The sequence below is a fragment of the Ambystoma mexicanum genome, chromosome 11, assembly GCF_040938575.1.
Source record: "Ambystoma mexicanum isolate Mex_15411 chromosome 11, UKY_AmexF1_1, whole genome shotgun sequence".
Lineage (NCBI taxonomy): Eukaryota > Metazoa > Chordata > Amphibia > Caudata > Ambystomatidae > Ambystoma > Ambystoma mexicanum.
The window spans coordinates 816042763-816060192 of NC_090934.1; the positions used below are offsets into that span (position 1 = coordinate 816042763).

At 46.3% G+C, this 17430-nt stretch overlaps 1 protein-coding gene across 8 annotated transcripts in view; it reads right to left on the bottom strand.

Annotated features, from left to right (window-relative positions):
• PLEKHA7 (pleckstrin homology domain containing A7) overlaps positions 1–17430 on the bottom strand; it is a 1516580-nt gene that overhangs the window by 818123 nt on the left and 681027 nt on the right. The window lies entirely within an intron of this gene.

Genomic DNA, 17430 nt, shown 5'->3' on the forward strand with positions numbered 1-17430 from the left:
GCCCCAGGCCCCAGAATGCCTTGTGAATGATGCAGAGGGTTTTGAACGTAATCCTCACAGCTATTGCCCCGAGGGCAAGAGCGATGCAGAATGAGTGGTGCTTTCATTGAGCAGGGTAACTAAATAGCTAGCTTTGCTACACAGGTGTCAATTTAATTAGCAAACCTACAGAATTGCACAGCAAATTGCTATGCGACACTGCTTATTTTATGCCTTGGATGCACATTTATTATGGGGCCTAATGCTTTCCAAGGCAGGGGTTAGGGCCTGTGACAGTGGCATTGTTAACGTTCAGAATAGCTTTAAAAATAAGACCATGGTTCTGGGCATTTACGAGATCGACTTCTTGCACTTAAATCTTATTTTAGAGGCTTCGGTCCGTTGTCTTTGATAAACACAGATTAAAATCATATATACATTGATCAAAGTGATGTTTAATCGGATCTGTACATTCTTGCTTAACAAATTGCTCACTTCTGCATAAACATATATTTTGAGAACAAACTAAATTGATAAGTCACTTCATGGTGGTATGAGCGTCTAGAATATTTAATAAAGGAGACATTTTCAATTTACACAATCATTTTTTATAATAGACATCAAACAATAGGGTGTTCCATCAACAGGTATGGTGCAAACTGTAATATATATTCTAACTCTGTTAATAACTTGGCATTCCCTTCTGTTCTTTATGGAATAATAAAATTCAAGTGGCCGAGTTAATCGTTTTCTCTTTCATAAGGCAGCGCACATGCAAAAGCACATTCAAAATGTCAGGTATCTTAAAGCCCAAACACATAGGATGTTTTTGTTAGAGAAGAATGACTGGTGAATTTCATGTTTACTTTGTTTTATCTGTATAACATTGATTACTTGCTTTTCCATTTTAAAGTATGTTTCCGGACGTGTATCATTTACGAGAAAGAATTATCCAACCAAATAAAGCATTACAGGAGATCCTGCTGATAAGTCCATATTTGACTGTCCAAACATCACCATGACACTCTTCAATGACACGCCAGGCACACAATGGACAAACTGAGGCAGCTGTGGATTAAGAAGGTTTTGTGAGAGTAAAATGCATGATACCTTTTGAAATGTGCAGTCTTTAAAAAAAAAACAGCATGAATAAATGTTGAGGAAGTCTCACATTTCTTTAGAAAAATGTATCTCCAAACCTATGACTAATGTACATATGGATTCTATTCTCTATAATCAATCAATGTGTTCAAGGTATAGATCTGGCCACACTATTGCATTCCAATTAGTGATGCCACAAATTGACTGTCCTGTGGGAGGGATAAAAATAAAGATTTCATAAATAGGAAATAAAATCAGTCCCTGCTAATCAGGCATCACATAGTCAGCACAAGCTACCTCTGGGAAACATGGAGTTAGGAAAAGGTATGCCACCAATCCAACTTGTACCTGAAATGCAAACAATAACATTGTTCCTAATACGTTAGCCACTGTACTTGAGAGGTACACACTCTTAAACACACAAAACTAATACACAGGTAATTTTGTATGGCATCAATTTGCCTCTGAGGCAGCAGTAGCTCCTGGTAGCTGTTGATTTGCAGGTAATCATGATCTTCTAAGCTAGAAGCAGAAGCTGCATTTTTCTCAATTTTGATCTCTGCTACGGTATGCTTGGTCATGACGTGTTTGTTATTATATATTGTAGGACTCTTGTGGATTACTGCAAAACTAACGTGTTTCCTTTCTAACTACATACATTTATGCACAATTCAAATAATTAAATGTTTTAAAAGTGAGATGGTTCAGTTCACCCATTATCAAGAAAAACATGTTTTCTTTAGCAATTAAATAGAAAGTTCATCAAGACCACAGTGTGTCAGTGCTACACCTCTTCAATGGGGTAAATAAATGTGATAGTTAAATATTTATTTTGCAGTTCCTGGGTGTAAAAATGGGGTATATTGCAGTACTAGAAAAGGTGGTGGAATGTGGTGAACAGCTGGTGTTTTGGATACCCAGTGTCATCTGGCAAACACAATGCACACATTGTATGATCCAAAAAGCATAAACTGTAAAACCCAAAAGTGCATGTTATGTGTCAGTGCAGTATGTTTACAGACAAAGAGAGCGAGTGAGTGTGAGCGAAAGAAAGTGTGAGCACGCTTAAGAGTGAGACAGAAATATAGGGTGTCAATGTGTGGGAGAGAGATCGACAGTGAGAGAGAGAGATTAGAAAGAGTTTCGTTTCGCCACGGTGGGATTATTCATGGGCTATTGTTCATGGGCTTGTTTAGTATCCATGCCATTATTTTTTCGCACAATGTTCCAATATTAGTCCCAATTCTAATAAAACATCATTTAAATGATCTCTTAAACGCTCTCCATTGACAAAGCTGGAAATTCGGTACCCTAATGAGCTATTAGATACAATGCGGTGTCAAGAATATTAATTATTACCAGCCCACTGTGACGCATAATTACCATTAGTATTGCATTGAACAATTGTTTTCAAAGGAGTTTTATTCTTCAACCTGGGTATGATTTTACATACTTGATGGGGTCATCAACCTCATCCCCCAGTCAAAGTGTCTATGGAAAGTATACAGCCAGACAGCTGGGTATGTGGAGTTCTCTCAGATCGATTAAACAATAGAACAAATAAAACACCTTCTCTTCAGCAACAAACAAAAAAAGAAGCAAAGTCTTGATAGCTTGTCTTAACAATCCTCGAGTGGGGATTTCTCTGCTCCTTTCTCCCCCTTTTTCTTGCTTCCATCTTAATAGGCCCAACAATAATCAACTCCCTCTATTTTTTGATCTGTGTCTGGCAGTGCAAGTGAAGGGATGCGAGAATGGTCCATGATCCACACTGTGGAACCAAGCTCACTAGTTCTCAGTAGCAGCTAGAAACCCCAAATGAATAAGGGCAGAGAGTTACCATGTATCAGGCAGCACACATCAGTCCGGGAGAGACATGGCAGAATCAGAAGGTTACCATGAAAAGGCCTGCCTGATTTCAAGATGGCGAAGCCCACTTTCTCAACCCTTGGACAGAGAGCCACAGACGGACAATCCGTAATAGTGGACACACATGGGGAGAAGGGAAGGACATCATCCAACCCCAAACCAAGGTCTCCACTGCAGACTTTAGTACCCAAATTACCGGAATGACATGAGGTTGAAGCGGCTATACCAGATTGTGGGAGTTTTGACACAAGAAAGCAGTGTGGTGTTTAGTGGAGAGAGCAAGAGGAAAGAAGCAAGGAAAAGAAGGTGTTGGAGGAAGGGAAGACCAGGCAAGAGGAGGTAGGAAGATGGAGAATAGAATGAAAAGTGTTTGAGGAGGAAAAAAGGAGATCAAGGGGGAGCTCGAGAGAGGAAGGAAGGAGGCAGTCATTAACAGAGGGTTGAAGAGCGAGTAAGGTAGTAGAGGCCAAGGTCCAGAGAAGGATCCCAGCATTGGACAAGCCTAGAGGGCCGAAGTCTGCAAAAGAGTCAGAGTCAATAGACAAGTCCAGTGGGGCCAGAGCTGGGAAGCAGCCATAACATTCGGATGAGTGGTGTTGGGAGTCCTATGGGCCTGGGCACAAAGATTGGTAGGGCCAAAGCCTGAAGACTCAAAAACAGCAGAGGGATAGAAGTGAAAGTAGCCATAGACTAGTTGGGAGACATATTCTGGTGTGGTTAGAGAAGGCACAAAGGACCAGAGCTGCTCAGAGTCATGAGTTCTCAGAGGGGCAGAGACAGAAACACTTGCTGAACCCCAGGCACCACACATTGCCTTTAGTTGGGGCTCATAATGACTACAGCCTGACAACTGATGTGGGACATACAGGGTAGAAACCAACGCTGGGCTATGAACACCTTGGTATTATTGTAATAGCTCTTCTTGTACATTGATCAATGTCTATATGGAGTGGATTGTTTTTATATTTGTGTTGTATTTGAAAATTGTGGTTTGTTGTATTTAGTTAACCTATTTTATGTTACAGTGCCTAGAATCTGCTTTACAAGTAAAAGCTGCACTACTACCGAACGCTGAACGACCAAACTCAGGACTGCCAGCATTCACATGCAATTGCTCCTGAGGGGCTCCTGAGCCTATGAGCCCTAGAGAACTGTGAGAAACGTCCCCACCATGACCTTTTGTTAATTAAAGCGTTTTGGATGCAGAACCATGTTTTTTTCCCAAACTGCATCTACATTTCCTTATTATTCCCTTGGATTATCCACTCTATTCTTGCAGACTCCCTAATGTGGTTTAGGCCTTCCTCCCACCCAGTATTGTGCATAATAAACCCTTGTTATACTTCTTTCACTGTGTAGGAATTCTCTGTTGATTGCTCAATAAGTTAAAGACCAAGGCACACACTTGCACTCTCTTTTTCCTTTTATATATTATGTGGTATGTAGTTACCAAATTGGTAAAACAGGAATTTTACTAGGGAGGCTTCAGTAGCTCAAAGAGAGCTTGCTACCCGAGTATGGGAAGATTTTCCATTTCAGGGATTCCAGCATCTGCATCTTGTGTGGGGCACCTTCTACATTTCACAGAGGAGAGCGTGTTCAAAATGGGTGTAACTCAGTGGGGGTGGAATCTGTGAAATTCACTGAAAATAGTTTTGTATCTCTCTGAGAGGACAGGTCTATCTTACTGGAAAGCGCTTTTGCAGCTCACCGAAATAAAATAAATGCACATCTGCAACAGAAGTCACCCTGTCCATCACACCACTCCACTGTCCCCTCGCACCACCCTCTGCATTTCATACCATTCCTGAAGCTCACAGTAGCCCCTGCACTCATTGTATGTCCTACCCCACCCTGCCCAAAACCATCTGTGGCTCATGGATTACCTGCCTGTTCATAGAGTGCCTGCTTTCTTGCTGTCCACCTTAGAGCACTTGCCCCTCACAGGCCTCTCTGCCCCTCACTGTGCCACGGTCCTCTGTAGTGTCCGGCCCAGCTTTCACCCCCACAGTATCCTGCCAGCTCCCCATCATAGAGACTCTAGTCTTCAGAGTGTACCCTGTCCTTCAGCTACCTCTTGCTTACACTAGCCCTGCCTGCCCTCCATCCCTGGCCCTAAACAACACCTTATTTGCTAAACTTTACACTTCTCATATCACTTGCAAAGGAGGGAATAACCGCCTTCTGGAAGACAAACTCACGTAGTCTGTTGCAGTGTCTCCAATAATGACTGATGGGGCGGTGGGGAGAGGGAGTGATTAGTATCATTCCACAGGGACATTCACTCGAACAGCATAGTGGGGGTAATATGACGGCTAATACATTATTAAGGGTTTTGAATATGTTAAGGCCGAAACGATTTGCTTTTCCATGCTAGTTCTGTTTGCTGCTGGAACTGAACACCCAACAGGGCTTACAATTGGCTAATAACATTACTTTGACAACCTTCATGAGTGTTGCAACGGCCTCATATCATGCACTTCCAAACCCAGAATTTAATGAGACACAATTTAAGAGAGTTGTGAATCTTCTTTTGGTCGTGTAAAATAGCAAGGGCTACACCCCTGGTGCCCTGTGCATTCAGGAAGTAGACCATTCATTGGAACCATAAGGAGACATTGCACCCTGGGTTCTCGGGCTTAATCCACATGCCAAAGATCTTCAGGAATTCCCTATGCCTGCTCCTCCAGCACCTCAGACTTAGTAGGCCACAAACTATTGGCCAACCCTACTTTTGTTCTGTCCTCTGCCTTGAGCTCCTCCTGCTTATGGCACCCCCTGCTCATTTTCCTACTGACTCACTCTCCTACTTTTCCCTTGTTCCCTCTTGATTCCACCACGTCGCTCTGCCTCCTGACCCCTTCTTTCCTCTCTTTCCCACATCGCATCTTGGCTCCCTCACCATGTCCTCTGTTCTCACGTCTCTGCTGTCTTTGACTTCATTATCCACTCTCTGCTCTCTTATCCCACCTGCAGATCTGTCCTGACTTCTCCTTCGTCCTCCTCCACTCTTTCTTCCTCCTCTGCCCCTGTTCTTCTTTCTCCTTCCATCACCTCTTCTCTCACATCACTGTCCAGTGCCAATTATCTCTCTTCTCCACTTGCCTCTCTAATTGGCCCCTGCACTGTCCCATCTCCAAAAGAAGATCTATATACCTCCACTTTTGAATGAACAAACTTCCAACATTGGAGAGAATGGGGGGATAGAATAGTGGAACAACAGACTTTAGCTGTAGGCTATGTGGTATGTCTGAAGTGAAGGAAACAACAAAACATTTGGTTTTGGGCTGTATGGCACTGAAGGAGGATCGGAAGAGATGCCTGGTTATGATACAGGGCAACAAATCCTGCTGGGCAAGCCTGATGGGGGGACGAGCACAGAGCTGAATTTTAGCCTTATGTGATCTGCACTACAAAGAATTTGAGAAACTAGGTAGAGTGGGGGAGGAAAAAAAAGAAATAGATTGATAGCCTCTCAGGCTCCTGAATGGACATATTCCTCTTTCCTATGGATCTGTGTATTTGATGAGTAATGTACAATGTAGAGGATAAGTGTAAGGAAAGGTGTGTAACTGTTATTTTTGTAGAGAATATTCATTGGTTTGATTATTTTTTTTATAAATTATGTATGTAGTTGTGAAAGTCATTTTATAAATGTTGTATGTACTTGTGAGAGTTTCCTTTCTGTTTAAAGTTGGGAATCAAAACACAAAAATAAAAAAAACTGTCCCATCATTGCTGGTTGCCTAGAGATGCTACATAGGGATACTGCAGAGCCACTGTATATGCACAGGCTGCCTAGCTAGGGAGCTAACCAGGCAAAGCACCCAGTTGATCAGAGAATATAACTGGCATGTTGAGAGAGAAGTCACTGAGCAGCCTCGCCTGAGAATGGTAATTCCCTCAAGTAGTTACTAGAAACGGACTGTCTCATCTACAGTTCCACATTATTAAGGTGTATTTCTCTCATAAATTCATCTGCAATCCAGCAACATGCCGCACATGGAAGCACCCACAAAATGCCTACAATCCACAGGAAGCCCTCCCATTGTGTTGAAACAACAGAAGGGGGCATGTATGATGTCCCAGTATGTCATACAGTCCAGTAAATATGCCGTTTAAAATAAGCAGTCTATGTTGTTGCACTACTTGGGTTCAGAAGGTCACAGGACCTTCGGAACATTACCTTCTCCACACTGTATGAAGTTATAGATACGTTTGAGGTTCCATCCTCAGATTGGAGAAACATAATGCACCCAAAGTTGACATAGTCATGGAAGGTGTAACCGTTATACCAGGTATAAGCAAAAGGGGAAAATAGTGAAGATAAAGCACCCAAAAAGATCATCACAATTATGTGTGACTTTGGACCTTTGTTGGAGGAGGTTATTCAAGAGGGTTGTCCCCTGTATCTTGACTGGCATCTGTTGAGGATTATTGGAAAGCGCTCATCGCAAGGGAAATACATTTCTATGTAATACAGCACTATTCTCAGGTCAGATGTTATGTTGATGATGCCATTACAGCAATGTAATGGTCACTGATGAAGTGTCGGGAGATGCAGAGGCACAGAGATGCAGTTACAAATTGAACACCACACCACAGCACTGATGCTTCTCAACCTTTCTGGTGAGTGGCTTTGTTGATTATATTCATACTGATTCCCAGTATTTAATTCCTTGCCTGTTTTCTGGATTATTCTTCTCCCACGGTTTGCGGATTCTGTTGCTTGTTGTGATTGGATTACTTGGCTAACTGATTCCTGGAACTATAACCTGTATTGGCTTTGGTTTTCCCATCTGTATTTAAGTTTTCTACCTGGATGTTAGTCTCAGCTTTAGTTCTTGTGGGTGCTCTTGCCTGATCCTACCTTAGCATGGACTTAATTATTTTACCCACTGCAACCGCGTCTCCTTAAGAAGATGTTATCTGGCTGGCTGTCTAAATCTCCTTTTTCCGTGAGACATCCTCATACCATCGCTTGTGAGGTCCCTTACAACTTTTGGACTTTTTGCTTGGTTCCTCCGTGCTAGGAGGTAATGGTGGTTTTCTAGTCTATGGCCTTGTTACCCAGAATTTCCTGGGCGATTCAAAGCACAAACCAGCAAAAAGATTGGTAGGTGGTCATGGAATGAGTCTGGTGAGACTGTTGTGATCTTGTTGTGATCTTGCTGTGTGCTGATATTCTGTCACCCTCGCTCTCTCCTTACAGTTCTCATTTACGTAAACCTCTGTGACCATCGAGAGCAGCGGTATCCTGAGGTCACTTACTGCATGATCCTTTGGGAAAGTGGGTTCTAATTCTCTTCCATTCACCAGAATATCTGGAGAAAAGTTTGTCTTCTGGTGGTCAGGGTGTACTGTCATACCCTCCTGGACGTCCTCATCCTGACCATGAGACGATGGTCTGTTTAAAAGACATATAATCTGAGAGAGGCTATTAGTTATAATGACAATCTTATAATGGATCAAGCACAAGAACAGATGAGATTGACAGAAATAAAAACTGTGTCACATTCACCAAATGCAGCAGTGTCAAAGTCCAAGAAGGCAAAGTGTGTGCATGCCGATGAAATCAGAATAATTAACTACAGGAGGCCGAGTATAATATAACAGTGAGTGCGTTAGGTGTGGCAGCCTCAACCTGGTGGATTATTCCAATGCATGTCTGGCCTGAGACTAACTGGGCATTTGATGTCATAAGAAGGGTCGTTTTGCTATGGTCTGCAATCCTAGAAGGAACAACAGGAAGACAAGATCTGGCATGAACAGGGTACTCGTGGCAGTCCAGGACAGGGAGGGGATTGATCACAGTGCTGCCATTAGCAGTGTATTTGTGGTTCCAGACCCCAACGCGGAATGCGAAGCATCGTAAGGTGAAGTGCTAATGGAGGGAGTAACTCCGAAGGGTTTTTTGATTCAGGCTGTCTGTACTGTCAAGTAAGCAAATATACACCACAATCCTCATACTTAAATTGGGTAATGTAAAATCACATGTGAATTCTAGTAACTTCACATGTTGTGGACCGCTTAGTACTCCAGCTTATTGCGAAGCAGAGTTTCAATTGTAAGGAAAGGTATACATTCAAAACGAGTTTGTGTTGCAGATCAAACCTGGCCCTGCAAGAGAGCAAACGATATGGCAGGTCACCACCATTGTACTGTGAGATCTTACCAACAAATGCCTATGTATTTACAAACAAGTTAGGATACCTAAGGGTGTTCTAGCACATACACACACAAAAGGGACTCTGCATGTTAAACAGAGGCCCTATAACCGTATTTGAAAGTGAAAAGGTAGAATTTATGCTTAAGGAATTATGGCAGCTGGTACAGCAGAGGAAGTAGAGGCACATGAATGGGTATAACCCATACTTCAGGCTTGCAAGGAATGCATGTCTGCAGACATGTGAAGCCTGAACACCAACATAATAGTCCTTTCCAAACCATTACACATTGCAGAGATGTTAAATCTGGTGGGGGGGGGGGGAGCGAAGTGGTATGCCACAGTGAATCTCTGCTTTGTCTATGACCAATTATTGCTACATGAAAACTCTCAGGCAATCACCACCTTTGTCACCACTGAGGCCATGTACAAGTTCTGTCGCATGGCGCTAGGATTAGGTTCGCTGATAGGAGTGGCAAGTGTAAGCTGTTCTTGGTCATGCTATTTTCACTCTGGGAGTATGCCTCAGAGGTAATTTATTGTAAGCAATTGAGCATGCTACCAAACTGCAAGTGCCCCCTCATATGGTATGAGGCTGCTTCGCCACAAAGACAACGGCCGCAATACAATTTACAATATGTTGCAATGTTCTATATGCACCCAGGCGGCTCAGAAATGCGGAATTTAAATACTCTCTATGAATTTGTGTGAGGCAGGTTTACAGAATAAGGCTGGATCCAAGCAATGACTGTGAGCAGAGGCATTGTAGAACGGAAGGATGTAGTTCAGCAAGGGGCGGCCCAATTGCAAACAAGTGTTGGGGGAGTTATGCCTACACCATCAAGTAAAAAAGGGAATCTCTGTGGAAGGAGAGTCGATTTTCAGAGGGGGCAGGCAAGGATGAGAGAACAATTGCTGAACACTGGATCTATGGATTAGAGCTACTATGAGCCTGTTATGTAGTGGTTTGGTATTGATTAAGAAGTGGACAAGTTAGTAAGAAAGTACATGTGGAGGCTGCGATAAGTTCTGGTGCCCCTGCATTCTTCTCATGAACCAACAGAACAGGAAAGGGGGATGAAGTGAATGGAGGGTAGATAGAAAAGGAGTATTAAATAGCATAAACCACAATGAGTAAAAACAGCTGTGGGGTAGTTGAGCAGGAAGGAAGTGAAGAAAGGGTAAAACAAAAAAAAGCTGAAAGTTATCAGAAGAGTAAATGGGAGATGCCGTGATAGTAGTGCCAGTAGAGATGGGAAGAGATGATAAGATCAAGGGAGGAGCTTGAGATATGAGACTCTAAGATGTTTTAATCAGGTGACAACTAACTCAAGGGAAATTTTCCACCCACCCCAATTTTTATTTATCGAATGGAGTCATTTCTATGGACCTGGACAAGTAACACACAAAGTGCACAGAGGGTCTATTTATTAATAAGATACAAACAACAGAACCAATGCAAGTATAAACAAATTAAGGATCTATGAAATTCCAATTTCACCTTGGACTACAATGAAGAAAGATCAATAGACTGGTTGCATCACTTTCCAATGTTACATTTAGCTTAGCTATAAGCTTTCATAAAACACACTCATCACCATTTATACATCTTTTTTATCCTGAATGCACATGCACGATATATAGAAAAATGAACGAGGACTCCGGATAAAGCTTTCATTTGGTAAAATAAAACAATCCGAATACCCCCCTACCTATCTAAGTATATCTACTTCCCTGTTATTGAAAATAGATGCCTCCCCCTTACTCAATGAGACATGCTCGCAATCAGCATAGTCGGACCCAGGCTTGCGTTACTCAGTAACAAGCAATGATGTGATATGGCATTTATAACGCGCCTGTAGACAAGTGTTTCTAGGTGTGACAAGACAAGGAGGGGGAAACAGGAGGAGGACAAAACAACAATCTTACTTGGCCTTGTGTCATTCAGATCACGCAAGCCAGGAAAGGGGAAATGGAGAAGTGCAAGGGGGGTGAAGAAGTGCAGGTAATCAAAAAGTGTAACAGATGGGTGGATCATAAGTGCAGGAAGAGGAGACGAACAAGTTACTTTCTTACCTCGTAACGTTCTTTTGATGGGATGTTCCTCGGACGTATTCCACATCTTTTCCATTGATTACCACAGCTGTGCTGCTTCGGAAAACTTTTTCGGCGTACGAATCCTGCATCGATGACGTCGTTACGCTCTTTCGAGGACCTCCTCCGATGGTCGACGTCACCAGATGTTATATGTAGGACGCACAACGGCCGTAGCCTCAGTTGTAGTTTTTCCCCCAGAACGTGTGGCACCAATCTTCTGCCAGTATTACTACAGAAAGCCTTGCGGAAACAGAAGCTCCAATTGCATAAGAAATTCTGTAGCAGGGCAGGTAGGGAGGGTACGATGTGGAATACGTCGGAGGAACATCCCATCGAAAGAACATTACCAGGTGATAAAGTAACTTGTTCTTCTAAGGGATTGTGTCCTCCGATGTATTCCACATCTTTGACAGACTCCCAAAGCAGTACCAACGTAAGGCGGTCGGAAAAGATTTAGAATTTTTTAGAATGCCCAATCAAATCGCAGAATAGTGGACTGCCTTGCCAAAGGCCAAATCTTGCCCATGGATCGAGTCCAGGGAATAATGTTTCACAAAAAGTATGGAGAGAGGCCCATGTGGCTGCTTCGCAAATATTGCGAATAGTAACGCCCCTCTGTAGTGCAGTGGAGGCAGCCATACCCCTAGTAGAATGAGCCCGTAAGCCTACTGGAGGGTCTTTTCCCGCCAAACGATAACACTCAGAGATCGTCAAAATGATCCATCTAGACAAGATCTGCTTGGAAACAGCCTGACCTAACCGCCTTCCAGTGTAACCAATAAAGAGCTGATTGTCCACTCTGACCCAGGACATCCGTGAGAGATAAAAACTCAAAGCTCTCCTAGGGTCCAGCCTATGGAGCCTCTCCTCCTCAACGGGATGTAGGGGAGGATAGAATGCCGGAAGAAATACCATCTGGCTCAGATGGAATTCTGACACAACCTTCGGAAGAAAGGAAAGCCGTACCCTAAGAACAACCCTGTCCATATGGAACACAGTGAAGGGTGGTTTGGCGGAAAGTGTCTGCAACTCACTCACTCTGCTGGCGGAAGTAACCTCAACTAAAAATACAGTTTTAAAGGACAATAGCCTCAATGGACAAGTATGCAAGGGCTCAAATGGAGCTCCCATTAGGAACTTTAAAACCAAATTCAAATCCCATCCCTGCACCTGGAAAGGCGACAGTGGAAACACATGCATTGGCCCTTTTAGAAACTGAGATATCAAAGGGATTTTAAAATAAGAACATTCCTCAGACGAGCACTTAAATATAGACAGCACCACTAGGTAAACCTTAATGGTACCCACATGCAGGCCATTGTGGGCTAAAGAAAGCAAAAAAGACAAAACCAAAGAAATGGAACAATGGAAAGGATCCACATTCTGTACCCTGCACCAGTCGCAGAACTTCTTCCAACGGCAACGATACAGAGATTTCGTTGCCGGCCTTCTGGTCGAAAGCAACACCTCCATCACGTCTTCAGGGAGGTCCCAATCCTTATATCTAAGCCTTTCAGATACCAAGCATGAAGGCTGAGAGACTTGACCTCTGGATGGAGAGCTCAACCCCCTTCCTGTAAGAGCAGATCATCTCGGTAGGGAAGACGACGTGGAGGGCAGATTGACATGGCTAGAAGGACCGGGTACCACGCTCTCCTGGCCCATGCCGGAGCAATGAGGATCATCCAGGAACAGAACCTCTGCAACCTCCGCAACACCTGCGGAATGACGGGGACTGGAGGAACACGTACAGCAGTGGGAAGGACCACTCCACCACGAACGCGTCCCCTAAGGCTCCACTTGGAGGAAATTCACGTGAGCAGAATCTCTCACACTTTCGGTTGACACTGGTGGCAAAGAGATCCACTTGTGGGGTTCCCCAAAGGGCGAAGATCTCCAAAATAACTTCCTGAGCCAGCTCCCACTCGTGGGAGACCGTGCTCTGCCTGCTCAGAGCGTCCGCCGCTGCGTTTTTGTCTCCGGCCAGATGAACTGCCGAGATCGAAATTTCCTGCTGGATTGCCCAGAACCAGCGCTGCATCGCCTCTCTGCACAGTGGGAGTGACCCTGCCCCCCCTCCCTTTTTGTTGAGGTAGTGCATGGCCACCGTATTGTCCATCATAATCAGGACATTCTTCCCCGTACAAACGGCAGAAAAGCCTTCAGGGCTAGCCTGGCAGCCCGCAGCTCTAACAGATTGATGTGGAGTCTGGACTCCGACAGAGACCAACGACCGCTGGCTGTCAGCTCAATGGCATGATCGTCACCTCCGGCCACGGTTGCCAAAAGGGAGCCCCTTTGAACGGATTTCCTTCGACGGCCCACCACAGAAGGTCCTGGGCGACGGAGGGCGGAATCTGAATGGGGTCCGACATCCTGATGGAGAACTGCGACCACTGCATATTGAGTGCCCACTGAGAGATCTCATCTGCAGCCTGGCCTCTGGCACCAGTAAAATGCTGGATTCCATGAGGCCGAGCAATCTCAAGAACTCGAACGCCGGGAGACTCTAGGCACGTTGAAACGTGTCCACCATCTGCAGAATGTGGTGAGCTCTCACCTGGGGAGGCGAACACTGCCCCAGGGATGTGTCTAGCACTGCCCTGATGTACTGGAGCCGCTAGGTAGGTGTCACATGAGACTTATTTAAGTTGAGGGAGAAGCCCAGCTTGTGAAGGGATTAACAGGTGATGTACAGATGATCCAGGACTTGCTCGGGAGAGCGCACCCTGATCAACCAATCGTCCAGGTAGGGGTTGACATAAATCCCCCCTTTCCTGAGATGCGCTGCCACCACCACCTCGGGGCAGAGGTCAATCCGAACGGCAGGACCCGAAACTGAAAATGCGAGTCGCCAGCCGCGAACCTCAGGTACTTCCTGTGCTTGGGATGAATCGGCACATGAAAGTAAGCATCCTTGAGGTCGAGAGACACCAACCAATCCTGAAGTTGAAGGGCCTGGAGGACTTGAGAAAGAGTAACCATCTTGAACTTGTCCTTCCTGAGGAGCTTGTTCAAAGCACGCAGGTCCATGATGGGTCTCAATCCCCAGTCTTTTTTCAGGATCAGTAAATATGGGGAATACCATCCCTTGTCCCTTGTTCCTCTCCGCTACAGGTCTATGGCACCTTTCTCTAGCAGGGATAGAATTTCCTGCGCAAGCAGAAAATCCGGACGCTTCAAAGAGCTTTCCCAGTGGATTGTCGTGAGGCCTCTGCAGGAAAGGAAGACAGTAGCCGTGGGCTATGATCTCCAGAACCCACACATCTGAAGTAATGGCACGCCATTCTACAAGATGCTGCACCAGCCTTCCCCCAACCGGCGAACAATGGGACATGGCCTCATGACTGAGCGGAAGAGGCTGCGGCAGTGCCTGAGGGCAAGGAGGCAACTGCCCGAGGGGCTTTGGCACCTCGAGTACCTTGCTTTCCACCTCTGGTACTCCTACGGTGGCCCCTTTGACTAGGAGCTCCCCTCGATCTACCAAAGGAACAGTAGTATCAAAAGGAACCTCCCCTCCATTGCTGTCCCATAGGCCGAAAAGGCAGAGGTTGATGCACTGCAGGGCTCAAGGACTTCACTGCAGCTTTTGAGGTCTGCAACATCTCAAGGCTCTCATCAGCCTTGCTGCCAAAAAGATGGTCACGATCATAGGGCATGTTGAGAAGCCGGGACTGTACATCAGGAGCAAACCCTGACATCCGCAACCACTCAAACCTGCGCATCACAGTGCTCGCCGCCATGGACCGGCTGACACAGTCTGCCACGTTCAAACCCGACTGAACGGTTTCACACATGGCATCCTTGCCATCCTGAACGAGGGCAAGAAAACCATCCTGTTCCTCCCCTTCGGGAATATGTTTAGCCACCAACGACACACAATTCCACAGAGTGTGCGTGAATCTTGCAAGGGCAAAAAACGGAGTTGGCTGCCTTTAAAGCCATACCCCTAGAAGAAAATACCTTCTTCGCCCAACCATCAAAGCGTTTGTTGTCCTTATCAGGAGGGATTGTAGGGTACGCAGCCTGCTTTGCTGGGGCCGTAGCCACCTGCACCACCAAACTCTCCGGAGTAGGGTGCCTAGACAAGTAGCAGGGGTCACCACTGGCTGGGCTGTATTTTTTCGGCAACGACTTATTCACTGCCGGGAGACTCTCTGGAGCAGTCCAAGCTGCCGCCACCCTTCCCTGTAAGGCCATATGAAAGGGCAACACTGGGTCAGTGGGTGGACCTTGGCCCAAGATATCTGTCAGGTCATCCTGCAGAAAATCCACAGGTGGAGCAGACCACCCCAGATACTCCATCACCCTCAACATTAGGCGCCTGTACGAGGAGTCGGCATGTGTACCAGGCTCAGGCCTGCCAAACTCAACCTCCAGGGAGGTATCAAGACCACTTGCGTCATGTAAAGATTGACGAAGGTCTTCCGACTGGCTATGACCAGACAACAGGTCATCAGGAACCTCAGGAGGCACAACCCCCTCTTCATCAGACCCTTCCTCTACCTCTGAAATATACTGCAAGGGTTGGAACAAGTCCACCCTGGGAGGAGGAACATAGTATGGGTCAAATATAGGCTGCACAGACTTGCTGAGTGCCTTTCTAAGAGCTTCCACAGCTCTCCGGGGCACCTCCGGCAAATTTTCCTCAAAAAGGCGTTGAGGGCGCCGATGGGAATGGCGTCGACATCGACCGAGGCACCAATGACTTCGACAACGGCTTCGAGGCCGGAGCCCCGAGCATGTCCTTAGACTGCCTCAGCGCCGACGACTTCATCGGAGCCGGGTCCTCGAGCAAGTCCCTCGACGGACATGTCACCAATGGCGTTGATGCCTTCTTTGAAGGCCTCACAATCTCCAACGGTCTCGACGGCGTCGAGGACCGGGACCTGTATCAGGCATGGTGGCGATCATCCTGACGGTTCCCGATTACCGCGCCAACCGCCCGAGCACAAAGGCGTTCGAGCGGTGGCTCTAGCGCATTCCCTGCCGGCTTCACTAGAAGGCGTGGACGAAACGGTGCCCTGCGATTCGAAAATTGCCATCATCTGCCGGCGTATTTCATCCCATTTGGCCGGCAACAAGTGTTTTGTGGGACAAGCCACCCGCAGTCTGCCAGAGTCCTCTGACGAGGACTGGGAAGGCGACCGGTGACAACGCTTCCGTGAATGCCTCGAAGAGGCAGAGGAATGGTGAGACCCACTCCTAGAATAAGACCCCCCTGGACTTACGCTGACGCCGAAAGTCGTCCCTCGAATCGTCGGTCGAAAGTCCCGCGGATTTCGACTTACGGGGTTTGGAAACCCTACCTACCGACAGCAGCTTCTTCCGCTCCCGCAAGGCCTTCGACGTCAAAGAAGGCCATTCTTCGCAGTCATCGGTGGCGTGGCTCTCGCCGAGGCACCAGAGGCAGACGTCGTGCCTGTCCGTAAGTGACATCTTGGAACCGCAGTCCCGACACTTCTTGAAGCCCGACTTTGGGCTAGCAGAATACGAAGACATCTTTCTCGTAACAATAGAAGAACCGATTCAACAAGAGAGAACCGAGGCGCGCCGAGATTTCGAAGCGAACACATTCGCAGAAAAAACAGAACTGAAGCTACGGGCGTCGTGCGTCCTACATATAACATCCGGTGACGTAGAGCATCGGACGATGTCCTCGAAGGAACGTATCGACGTCATCGACAAAGGACGCCTACGACGAAAAAGTTTTCCGAAGCAGCACAGCTGTGGTGATCAATGTCAAAGATGTGGAATACGTCGGAGGACACAATCCTCTTGAATGTAGGGTTACAGATACAGACATCGAGTGCTGGGGCAGCCAGGAGGCTGTGCAAGGTGCAACTGGACAGGCAGGGACCTGGGTCCAAGTTCAGAGGGTGGCCAGGTGACCAGTGCATGGAACAGACGGGTCATCAGCAGGGGAGAGGCAGAGACAAAGCGGAAGCGAAGAGGAAAGTCTTGAGTTGCTTCCGGAACCGGCAATGGTTCTGCTCAAGTTTGAGAGAGGCAGGGAGGCTGTTCCAGAGGGAGACCCAGCCAAAGAAAGATCTGCCCCAATTTCTCTGCTTGGAGAAGCAATTGACCCTCAGAGTTGAAGGTGGATGAGCGGAGAGCTCGAGAAGAGAGGTACTTCGGAAGAGAGAGTTGGAGGTGGTGCAGTTCCATGCCCCAGAAAGCCTTGTGGACAATGAAGAGGGTCTTGACCTTGATCCTAG